An 11,583-nucleotide genomic window follows, 5' to 3' on the forward strand; every position below is an offset into this window, starting at 1 on the left:
TCACTCTGCTTTCTGAAAACTTGGTAAGTGTAAAATGATCGCGCAAAAGCTTTAAGTACACATTTTACCTTATTGGGCTCTATGCAGTTAGGTTAGAAAACATTAAATGCACTCGGTTCCACTAAACCAATTTACCTTCCTTTTTATGCTTTTACTGAGTAGCCAAACTTCCTGCATTTACCGACTTGACAGGCTTCTTGCATTTACCAACTTGACTAGTGCTCCAAAAGACTTGATAAAATTTCAAACTTGCAAATGCATCTTAGCTATGCAAATTTTGAATTAAGTACATGATAAAATAGGAACTATTTAAGATTTAACCTTGAGAGAATGCAATCCCTTCATGCCTTTACCGATTAATTTGGAATAGATGCACCTAACTCGGTAGGTAAGGTGCTTTCTTCATTTGACACAATTTTCTTCTTTTTCCAAATCATCTGTAATTTGCTTCTTATTTCCTCAGTATCTCCTCTGGGTTGATCTCTGCAATCTCTAGCCAAGTGTCCAACTTTGTGACAATGCAAACATGCCATACCAGGATTTCTCCATGATCTTCGGTTGTTCATTCCAAACCTTATAAAGCAGTTGGCACTTATATGTCCATATGCATTCACACCATATCCTTGTATTATAATCCCATGGTACTGCAGTATACTGTCCGTTGATATCTGTGTGAGTTCGGTAACTTCTAGTATTTGCTCGGTGTGTAGACCACATATAGTTCTTTTGCTTAAACCAACACTTCTTGGTGCTGTGTCCATATCTATTGCAGTTTTTACAAAACCCTTTGAATTTTGCCTTCTGATAATTGCTAACAGACTTTGTCCTACATTGATTAGATGTGTGACCATACTTATTGCAATTGTAGCAATAACCATTAGACCTAGTGACATTCGGTTGCTTACCTTTTCTAATTTGGCACAAGTTGGCAGTATGTCCTTGTTTTCCATAGCAGTTGCAAATAGGCTTCTTTCCTTTGATGTTTTTCTTGTTTCCAGCTTGCTTTGATGATTCTCCTCTCTCAGTAGTGTGGATTCCCTTCTCGGTAGAGTCTTTTCCTTTGTAACCGAGTCCTGCATCTTTGTTGGGTCTTCTTGTAGTTAGTTGCTCATCCAACATCCTTGATGCTTCATAACTTTTCTTTAGTGTTTCTTTTGACTTCTTTTCTACTTCAAGTTCATCGGTCAATCTTGATAGTTCAAGTTTCAATGTTTGATTCTCATTTTCCTTTAGATTTGCTTCATGATGTGCATAACCCAATTGATCTAACAGATTTTGTTGAATTCTAGTCAACCTTGTGATTTCAACATTCTTTTCAGATACTAATGCTTCAAGCTATTGTTTTTCTCTTTCTAGATCTCTTAATTTATCCTTGGCTGTCCTCAATGCATCAAGATTTTCAGTCATCTATGTGCTGAAATGTTCATGTTCTCTTTTCATTGCTTTTAGCTGATCAGTCAGTGCTTTGTTATTTTCTTTCAATGCTCCAATCATTTCTTCAGTCTCTTTAGATATATACTATTCTCAGATGATGTCTCAATTTGTTCCACCAGCTCTTGAGAGTCATTCAAATCATCAGACAATCTTCTTCTAACTTTCAAAGATTTTTGCATTTGTTTCTACATGTCAGCAATCACTTGATTAGTATGATCCAATTCATTTTGAAGATTCACAATTCTTCGAGATTATTTGTAGCCTTCCATTGATAAGATCTTTCTCTTTAGGCAGTTAAACCTTTTTCCAAGATTCAATCTCTGATACCAATTGTTAGGTCCAATATGGAAAGCTAATGTACTGAGAGGGGAGGGGTGAATTAGTACTTCAAATATTTTCTTCAACAATAACTTTACTACTAAGCATAAACCGAAAACTGCTGTAACATAATATAATGCTAAAACAAATAAATAACAATCATACATGATTCACTCCATAACACATATATTTTGGTTACACAGAAACTCCTTGTTAGAGAGAAAAACCGCGGCGGGGATGGCACCCACAACTTCACAACAAACAATAATAAAGGTTGCTCGGTTAGAGCTATATGTTTAGCTATTTCTGATAGCTTACCCTATTAGGAGTATCAAGATATTTAGATCTACCTTGCTAAAGGATTTTACAACACATGTTCTAAAATGCTGTACCTGGTTAAAGGCTTTACAATTTATAGACTTTGTTAGAGTCTTTTACCCTGTTAAAGGTTTCTCTTACAACTCAAAATATTACAATCAAAATCTTACAAAATATCTGCAACTTCACATCTAAAATGTTATAGCAGATTCTATGTGCTCAAAATGAAATTACCTTGCTTATAGCATACCTCGGTAAATCATAAATTAACTCGGTAAACCTTTCTGTTTACTCTATTCCTTGACTGTTCTCTGAAATCCTTCTTGGTGACCTCTGTGTATCTCTATTAGTCGTAACAGTCATAACTCTTTGTGCTTTCCCATGATTTTTCTTTTCACATATGTCTTGCTTCACACACATATTTGATCCTCAATTCATGCTGTATAAATAGATCTCTTATGACGGTGATCTTGTTCATGCTTCGATCTTACAAACATGATTCATCAAATGAATAACCATACAAATTATTTCATTGGATAGATGTCCTCAAAATCGTAAAAAATCTTAAGGTGCAATTTCCAATGTGTTAATGGTTTCTTGTTCCTCGATCTTTGTAACATGTTTCCCATATGTGTCTAGGTTCAATGAATCTGGTAACACGTTTCACTCGGTGTGTATTAACTCCGTATACCATCTTTGTTGCTCGGTAGTCATAGAATGTTACTTGGTAGACAGCTCGGTGTATACTAAACTATGTGACTCCTTTCTTCTATAACCGACTGCTCTGTGCTTACTGACTGAATATTTTAGTAGTAATAACTGACTAGAGTATATAGAATGACTTTGGACATAAATCTAATGACAACTTAGTAAATAGTAACAATCTCCCCTTTTGACATTAGTTTTGAAATGTTTGACAAAACTTCTTTCAAAGTCATAACTCAAAAATCAGTATACTTACAAAATTTGACTAAACTGACAATATATACAATTGTCAATAAAATAGTATACTAAGATATACTCCCCTTATCAATATACTGTACATAACTCTGATTATGCATGTGTTGTGATCAATATTCTGTATTCATTGCTCGGTTCACTACTCGGTGATCACTGCTCCCCCTGTCAAAATTATCTATATACTCAAATATGCTGATCTGCTTGGTATACTCCTCTTGTATACACTATACTCCCCCCTTTTGACAAACATCAAAACTAGTTACCATTTGGTGGAGGCAACTGGTCAAAAATGGATTTATACTTTGTTCTTGCATCGGTGAGAGCAGCAGAGAGTGCATCCTTGACACTATCCATGAGTGAATTCTGAGCTGTAATATCAGCTAACAGTGAAATCAGACCATCTAAAGTGCTTCCCTTTGGTTGAGTGGATAAACAGGTAGCCTTGTTGATCTGTTCTTGGACGGAGGATAAGTGTGGAATGAATAAAGTTTGAAGAGTCATAATGTCCATCCTTATTTTGTGCTCTTCATTCCTAAGTTCCAATTGTTGAGGCATGAGCATTTGTAACTTGGTATAGAAATTCTGAATAGAATTTGACTCAGTTGTCAATTTATTGGAGAGATCAATGATCTCTTTCTCAATCACTTCTGTTTTATTCTTGATATCTTTAATGAATAAAGAAAATGTACAGAGTTTTTGTTTTATACTAAACTCTGTGATTTCTTTCTTCTATAACCAACTGCTCTGTGCTTACCGACTGAATATTTTGGTAGTAATAACCGACTAGAGTATATAGAATGACTTTGGACATAAAACTAGTGACAACTTAGTAATTAGTAACACCCTTATGAACTTTTTATGGTATCTGATTATCCCAAAATTGTGCTCACCTTTAGCACACACTTAGGTGGCATTAAGTTCAATAACAAAGAAACATTCATTAGTTTGATCAACTTTCTAGTTGTGAGAAAATCTGATTTTTTCCTTCTAGGATCGAAAAATTTCAACTTTCCTATAGGAAGTACTGAGGTGTAAGTATGTCAAAACCTAGGTTGTGTAAGGTTAACTTGTGCATTGAGAAATTATTTTTATTAAAAATTAGTATAGGTTTGAAAACTAGTTTGGTGCATCACCCCAATAAAAGAAGGTTTATTTTATGTCATTCCTTTTCCCTTTTCCCAACGAATCAAGTAGAATAGGTGAAGCTCCAAGGAAACCAACTCTCTTTGGAGATTGACTTCTAATTATCAGAGCCCACACTTTGGGAGGTCTTCCCATGTTTAATTAAAATTTAAAAATAGAAAATCAATTAAATAAATTATATTAATTATATTAATTTGTTTAATTGTAGATTTGATTTTAACTAGTTGAATAACTATAATTATTTAATTATAGTGGATTAGAAGAATTAATGGATGAATTCATTAAATATTTAATTAATATGGATGAGAGGAAATAAATGGATTAATTAAATAATTTTTCAATAATTTAAGTAATGTCCAAATGAAAAAGAATAAATTGGTGAATTAATTAAATATTTAAAAATTATGTAATTAATATGGAGAGACGAAATTGATGAATTATTAGATAATTATTGCAAATGAAGGGATGTAATGTTTAATTATTCAATAAATATTGAGAGAAGAATTGATAAAAATGATGTAGTGATGTGACGGGAACATGTAGGTCATTTTTAGGTGTCTATAATTTTCATTTGTTTGTTGATCACGATCTGTGCTATTTGATATATATGTTTCAATTACTCCAAAAATTTAGAGAGTATATTTTTATAATTAATCATTTATCATACTATGTTGCTTTATTGGATTATTGATGATGATAATGAACTTTATGCTCACAAGTCGAGGATAAAGTGAAGTCTAGGTGTGATTGCAAGTAGTGGCATAGGTTGTGACTATGTTATAAACATTATTGGGATCTAGTGCTAGGGTAGTGATAAACTACCATTTTTTATTTATAAGTGTATTCGTAAATTCATTATATGGTTTAGATGCTCTTGAATTTGTCTATGTTATTAGTCTAATGTGCTCGATATGTGAGAACTTGTCTAATTTTATTTGTGTTTGATGTTGAGTCAAAATTCTATGTGGGTACTGTTACCAAAATTTTACTACAGCTAAATTTTGGTCGCCTATTACAGGCCTTAGACAGTGCAATTGGAGGAAGGTACACAATTTTTTTACAAGTTCTTCAATTTTGCACATTATGGTTTAAAAGCTTAAGTTCATTTCATATATGCAAGCATTTCAGACAAATAACAATAAAAGATTGCATAGAAACAACTTTTGTATTACAAAAAAAGTGTAAGGTATCCACACAAGCCGTGAGAATAGCTCACATAGCTATAAACATCCATTCTAATACAATTAGGAAGAAAAACTATGTAAGTAAAAGAAAGAATGAATGTAGAAGTAGGGTGACCCGTCATTTCCTAGAATGATGAGCCTGAGCTTGAAGGAGTGGTTAAGTCTTCATCTACTCGTCCATCTTCAGCTGCTTCCACTCTCATTCCATCAGTACCTGCAAGAGAGTTGGTAAAATATGTTAGAGCAATGAGGATAACTATACTGTCACACTCAAACTGATCTGAATACATAGTTTCTCTATATAAGAATATCAAAATATATGTCTACAACTATTAGCATGTTAAATTCAGAAGCAAAGGAGCCAATGCAAAGAAAAATGCCATGAGACAACAACATATATCATGTTTTATCTAATATATTTGTTCAGTGTGCAGGTACAGGTTCATGATTATATAAAGCATGTGGTGTAAAATGTGGCTCCCATAAGGGTTGAGCCCAACATAATAATATGTCAGTATAGCTTCATAGAACAAGGACCCATCATGATGTAGGAGCATCCCCGGTTCATAGCAATTTTGCATCAACCAAAAATATTTCCTTTCTGTTTTCTTTTCTATTTGCAGTTTCAACATTTATTTTAGTGTGTCCCGGATTTGGCTCACCAGAACCTATGGAGTTGGATTTTACTTGAAGACTTGATCATCTTCCTTATTCCCAAACTGTGGAACATTTGGATTGTTTTCCAACAAGTTATTGCTACTGGTTTCCAATACAGTTTTCTATTACCGGTTGCTTGGACCTATTTGTATTGGTGATCTACCAGATCCCCTTCCATAGCTTGCGGAGCCTTAAGCCTTGATTCTAATTTTACTTGGCATGTGGCCAACCTTTTTCCGTGATCTACTCTTCATCCTTTGGCTTTTATGGAGGAATTTCTTTGGCGGAGGCCGACCTTGTTAGTTTTACATGTTAGGTCTTGTTCTTTTGGGTTTGATCCCTTTTTAGGCCGACCAGATCCCCTTGGATCATATAAATCATTGTAATAGAGAATTATAATGTAATCAAGAAGTTAGACTGAGCATAGGAGATAGATCTTAAGATTTGAGGTCCCGATTGTGACCTGTTCTATATTTTGAGCATGTTTTAGCAGGCCTGTGAGCTAGTTTCTGTAACATGGTTGTTACCGGTTGGTTGTAATAAGTTTTCATGTTATAATTCAATCTATTCTGCATTGCCTCCATCATGTCCTTGTGTTTCCATTGTGTTTACTCTTGCTGATCGGTCCAAATTGATCTCTTTGAGGTCCCTCCTAGCCGGTGACCGCTTCAAGTGGTATCAGAGTGAGTTTTCATTCTAGAGATTGCGTTATCTTGAGAATTTTGTTGTAGGGTGGCTGACTGTGGATCCGACCTACAGCTACAAAGAACCGCTGTAAAGATGGCATAGGGAGGAACTAGGAATGGTGGAGTGTGTGGGAATGCAAACCCTGTAGCTCAGTTGGAAGCCGTGGAGAGAACCTAGAGAAGAGGCCGACACATTGAAGATGTAAGTGAAGATGAAGGAGAAGAAGCCCCGACAAAACAAGTAAACCCACCGGCAGTTGATCCGGATGAGGAAAGGTTTTTGAGGGTTTTGAGTAGGGCGAATACTAAACCTCATTTTACCCCACTAGAACATGATGGAAAGTTGGATTCAGATGAATTGATGGATTGGATCTGGGAGATGGAGAAATATTTTGATTTTGAAAACACTGCAGAAGAAAGGAAGGTGAAATATGCCTATACCCGGTTGAAAAGTCATGCATCTCTTTAGTGGGAGCATTTCCAGGTTGATAAACAAAGAAGAGGCAAAGAGAAGATCAAGACATGGGATTGGATGATCGCGAAGTTGAAATAAAAATTTATGCAGGCTAATTATCAAGTGAATATGTTCTGGAAGTTGTAGAATTTGAGACAAAAGGAATCTAGTGTGAAAGAATACACTGAAGCATATGAAAAGTTGAATATCAGATCTGGACATGTTGATGATGAAGTTGAACAAGTTGCAAGATATTTGAATGGATTGCGGGTGTTTATACAAGATGAACTCAGTTTGATCAAATTATAGAGTGTTGAAGAGGCTTACCAGTATGCCCTGAAGGTAGAAGAAAAGCTAAACAAAATACATGAGCAGAGATAGAGAGGCAGAGATGGAAGGTTTTCCAAAGAAATATTTCAAGGAGGAAGAGGATATACCAGAGGTAGAGGAACCTGTATGGATTAGAACAAGGACAAGGAAGTGCACAAAGAAGGTAATTTATACTAGAAAGAGGATAGATGTTTCTACTAGAGGAGAGAACTAGATGGCAACCTGAATGAGAATTTTGGAAGACAAGACAAGAGAGTGTTTAGAGGAACTTTCTATAAGTGTGGAGGAGAAGGACATCGTGCTTTTGAGTGTAGAAAGACAAAGAATTCTAGAAGAGAAGCTATGGTGGAAGAAAACATCACTGGATTGGATAATAAACCAGAAGATGGAGAACTATTGATGATGAAGAGAGCTTTGTGTCATAACAAGAGAGATGAAGAGCCCTTGTAGAGGAATAATTTGTTCAAGAAGGTATTCAGTAAGTGCTGTAAAGTTGTTATTGATAGTGGTAGTTCAGATAATCTTGTTTCAGAAGAGATGGTGAATAAATTGAATTTGGAAAGATTGAAACACCCTAAGCCTTATCAAATAGCATGGATTTAGGATGAACATAAGTTATTAGTAAGTGAGCAATGTTTGGTGAAATTAAAAAAAAGGGAATTATCATGATGAAGTCTTGTGTGATATTATGCCTATGGATATTTGTCATCTTTTGTTGGGTAGACCTTGGCAGTTTGATAGATAGGCAACATGGATAACTTTAAGAAACCACCTCCCGGGCAAAAGTGTAAAATCCTAGAGAATCAGACATTATTTTTTGGGGGAAATTTTCATATTGACGACCATTTTTTTTTTCAAAATAGGGAAAAAAATTATTTTGTATTGGCGATTTTTTATAGGGTACAAAAATTTCATAAATTTTTGGTGAATAATACCTTGTTCTGTGGGGAGAATATATATTGTAGGAGGCAAACATTTTTTCGTTTAAAGGAACGAATATATAAGTGTATGGGTGACAATTTTTACTTCGAAGGAAAAATGATTTAAGTGTATTGGTGATTTTTATCCACCGCTTGAAAATTATTTAATTTGTTTGGCTAATATTTTGTTATTTATGAAAAAATATATATTTTATTAGCGATTTCATGAATTCATTGTCATTAATAGACAAGGCACATCACATCACATTGAGTCTGGACTCTGCACGATGTATCGATAAACGCAGCCTCTTTGACATGTAAAGGGTGACACGTACCTAAAATCCATCAATGATTTTAAACCATTCGATGATCGTAGATCAATGGATGAAGTTTTATTTCGACCCAATTTTTTGAAGAGAACATAGTTCACCAGAAAGTGCTCGGAATGGAATTGGATTCAATAGACACGTATCAAATGTCACGATCGATAATGTTGGTCATTTAAAATATGTCTACTCACTAACTGCAATCCACTCTGTCCCCATGACTTCCAATGTGGTACTTGCCAACTTGGTACTGAATTATAGCTGTTTCCAATTTCAGACACTAGTGCATTTATGGGAAAGATTTGTAGAGATATACGAAAGATTTAAAAAAATTTAAAGGAATTAATACGGTTAGAGAAGTAATTATTACAATCATGAGCTTCAACTATTTATATACGATCTCTACTTCTTTCATCTTCAATTTGTTGGTATTTTGGATATGTTGATATGGTTTTGTCATTGATGTCAACACCTATTAACACTTATCAACTTTGGCACTTGGAGAATTGGCAATGTTCACTGACAAGCAAGTGACTTATGCACAGTCACCAGTATCTGGTACACTAACATGATATATTGTTCACCGACACTTGGAATGATATAGAAAATACTTGGTTATGTCGAAGACATCATCTAGACACTTTGTCTTGGAGATTTATTCATTGGCATACTCGTGTTTGCATATTTGCTGTTATTGACAAATAGGTCTAGGATAAGCACCAACAGGCTCATCTATTCCAGATCAACACGACACACTATGGAGATGATTTTGTTGTTATTGTAAATGCATTGAGCCGACATCATGCATCAGATATTGTTTTATTTGTAATTGATTTTATTGTAATATCTTTTAGAGCCGACCTACTAAAATTGGTCTTAGGTTATGGTATATATGTAAGATCTTATTTGTAAGATCAATATGCGAATGTGAGAAGGATTGTAATTTAGTATATGAGCTATACACACAAACATTATTTGAAGGTTGAAGGAAGGTTTTGTGAAAGCATATCAGAACTAAACCGGTACTGAATCCAGCATATGAAGATGTTATTTTGAGCAGTACATCATTATTGGATTTAACCATCCAATTGTAGTCAGTGTGACTCCTATTTGTGTTTGAGCAGTGATCTGTAGGTGCTTGGCCTTTCTGCATGTCCAGACCCCATTTGTATACACATACTATCTGCAGTAGTATCATCTAATTGTGGGTAAGGTTTCTCACCATGGTTTTTCCCCTTACAGAGTTTCCACGTACAAATATTGGTGTTATGTGTTGTGGATGTTATTGTCTTTCTATTTCATGCATTAATCTTTATTAGTACTACAATTAATTGATAAAATGTTTAACGGTATAAAGTCCGGTTTACCGATATTAAGCATTAAGGTTGGTTAAGTGTTTTTGGTTTGAATTTATTTGACAACTGATTCACCCCCCCCTCTCAGTTGTCTTTGGGACCTAACATAATCACCCTTTGCCATTTGGTAGATAAATTGTTGGAGCTCACAATAGTTAAATTTTGCCTTTGGTTTAGGTCTATAGGCTCAGGTTGTTTAATTTGGTAATTTGATTTGTCAAGATGACACTCTAATCCACTTGAGAAGCATTTCTACGGAGGACCAGAGGGCCTTTTTGGGCTCCGTTAAAGACCCAACCCTCCAATCAGTCTGCAACGAGGTTGGGATGTTCATCAATAAGGCTGTGAGGATGGTGGGTTAGAGACTTTCTGCGTAACGAAAATAGATACCGTGTTAATATAGACATTACATCCCAGTTCTTGGCATCTATTCTGGACCTCAGAGGAGACAAGGTGGATATGTTGATGTTGTTAAGGAAGGTGTTTAAAGAAGACTTCCTTGGAGACGATGTTACTGTTGTCATCCTTGCAAAATTAGGGTTGGGGATCCCTTGGGTGAGTGAATTAACTAAGCTTCTCCTCCCTAACCAAATAGTGCCAGTGGCCAGGGAACCATTTCTTTTGAACTTGAATGCGGATCAATTGATGCGTCATAGGAAATGGGTGCAAATTGGAAGGGACTTTCTCTAGAAATGGTTGCTCCTAGATGACTTTCCAAACTACAGCTGGCTTGAAGAATTCTCTCAGCTTATAATGTCTGAAGAATTCTACATGGAGAGAGGGCCAGATTCTTAGGGTAAACCATCCACTACCTATGCCCTAGCCCCGACCCCCTAGTAGTTTTTTTTGGCCCACTCATTTTGTCTTTAAAGTTTTTGAGGGACTCAAGTCTCAGACATGTAAAAATTGTAAATTTTTGAAACATAAATATTAATGATAATTTTTCAAATTCCAGTTCGTTTTAGTTTTCCTCTTATGGATATAAAAATGCTTTCTATTTCATTTTATTAATGATATTTTTGAAAATTATTTTTGCCTATGAGCTATGTTATTTCAATATTTTGTTAAACAATGAAAATAAATTTAATACTGTGATCTTTTTTATGTAATGCTTCTTCCTCTATATTTAATATATATATAAAAAATCTAGTTCGTTCGATTAATTATTTGTACATTGATTATGGTTGATTATAATTTTATAAATATAAAAAAAATATGTTTATCTCATGAAAAACAAGTGAATTAAAAGTCCAACTTACTTCTTGTTGAAGTTTTGAACTAGTGTGTGGGTTGGTACATGCTATGATTTATAATTAAGATTTTGTCATTATGAAGAAATTCGAGACATTTATGAACAGTAGATGGGATCGCTTTCATGGAAGAGAACCAAGGATGTCCCAACTTCACACAAAATTGATCTGATGTAGGAATGATAGCAAAAATGTCATCTAAGCACTTAGTACCAACCTTAACGGGAAGAGTAATAGAACCTATAGTA

The sequence above is a fragment of the Cryptomeria japonica genome, chromosome 5 (assembly GCF_030272615.1).
Source record: "Cryptomeria japonica chromosome 5, Sugi_1.0, whole genome shotgun sequence".
Classification (NCBI taxonomy): domain Eukaryota; kingdom Viridiplantae; phylum Streptophyta; class Pinopsida; order Cupressales; family Cupressaceae; genus Cryptomeria; species Cryptomeria japonica.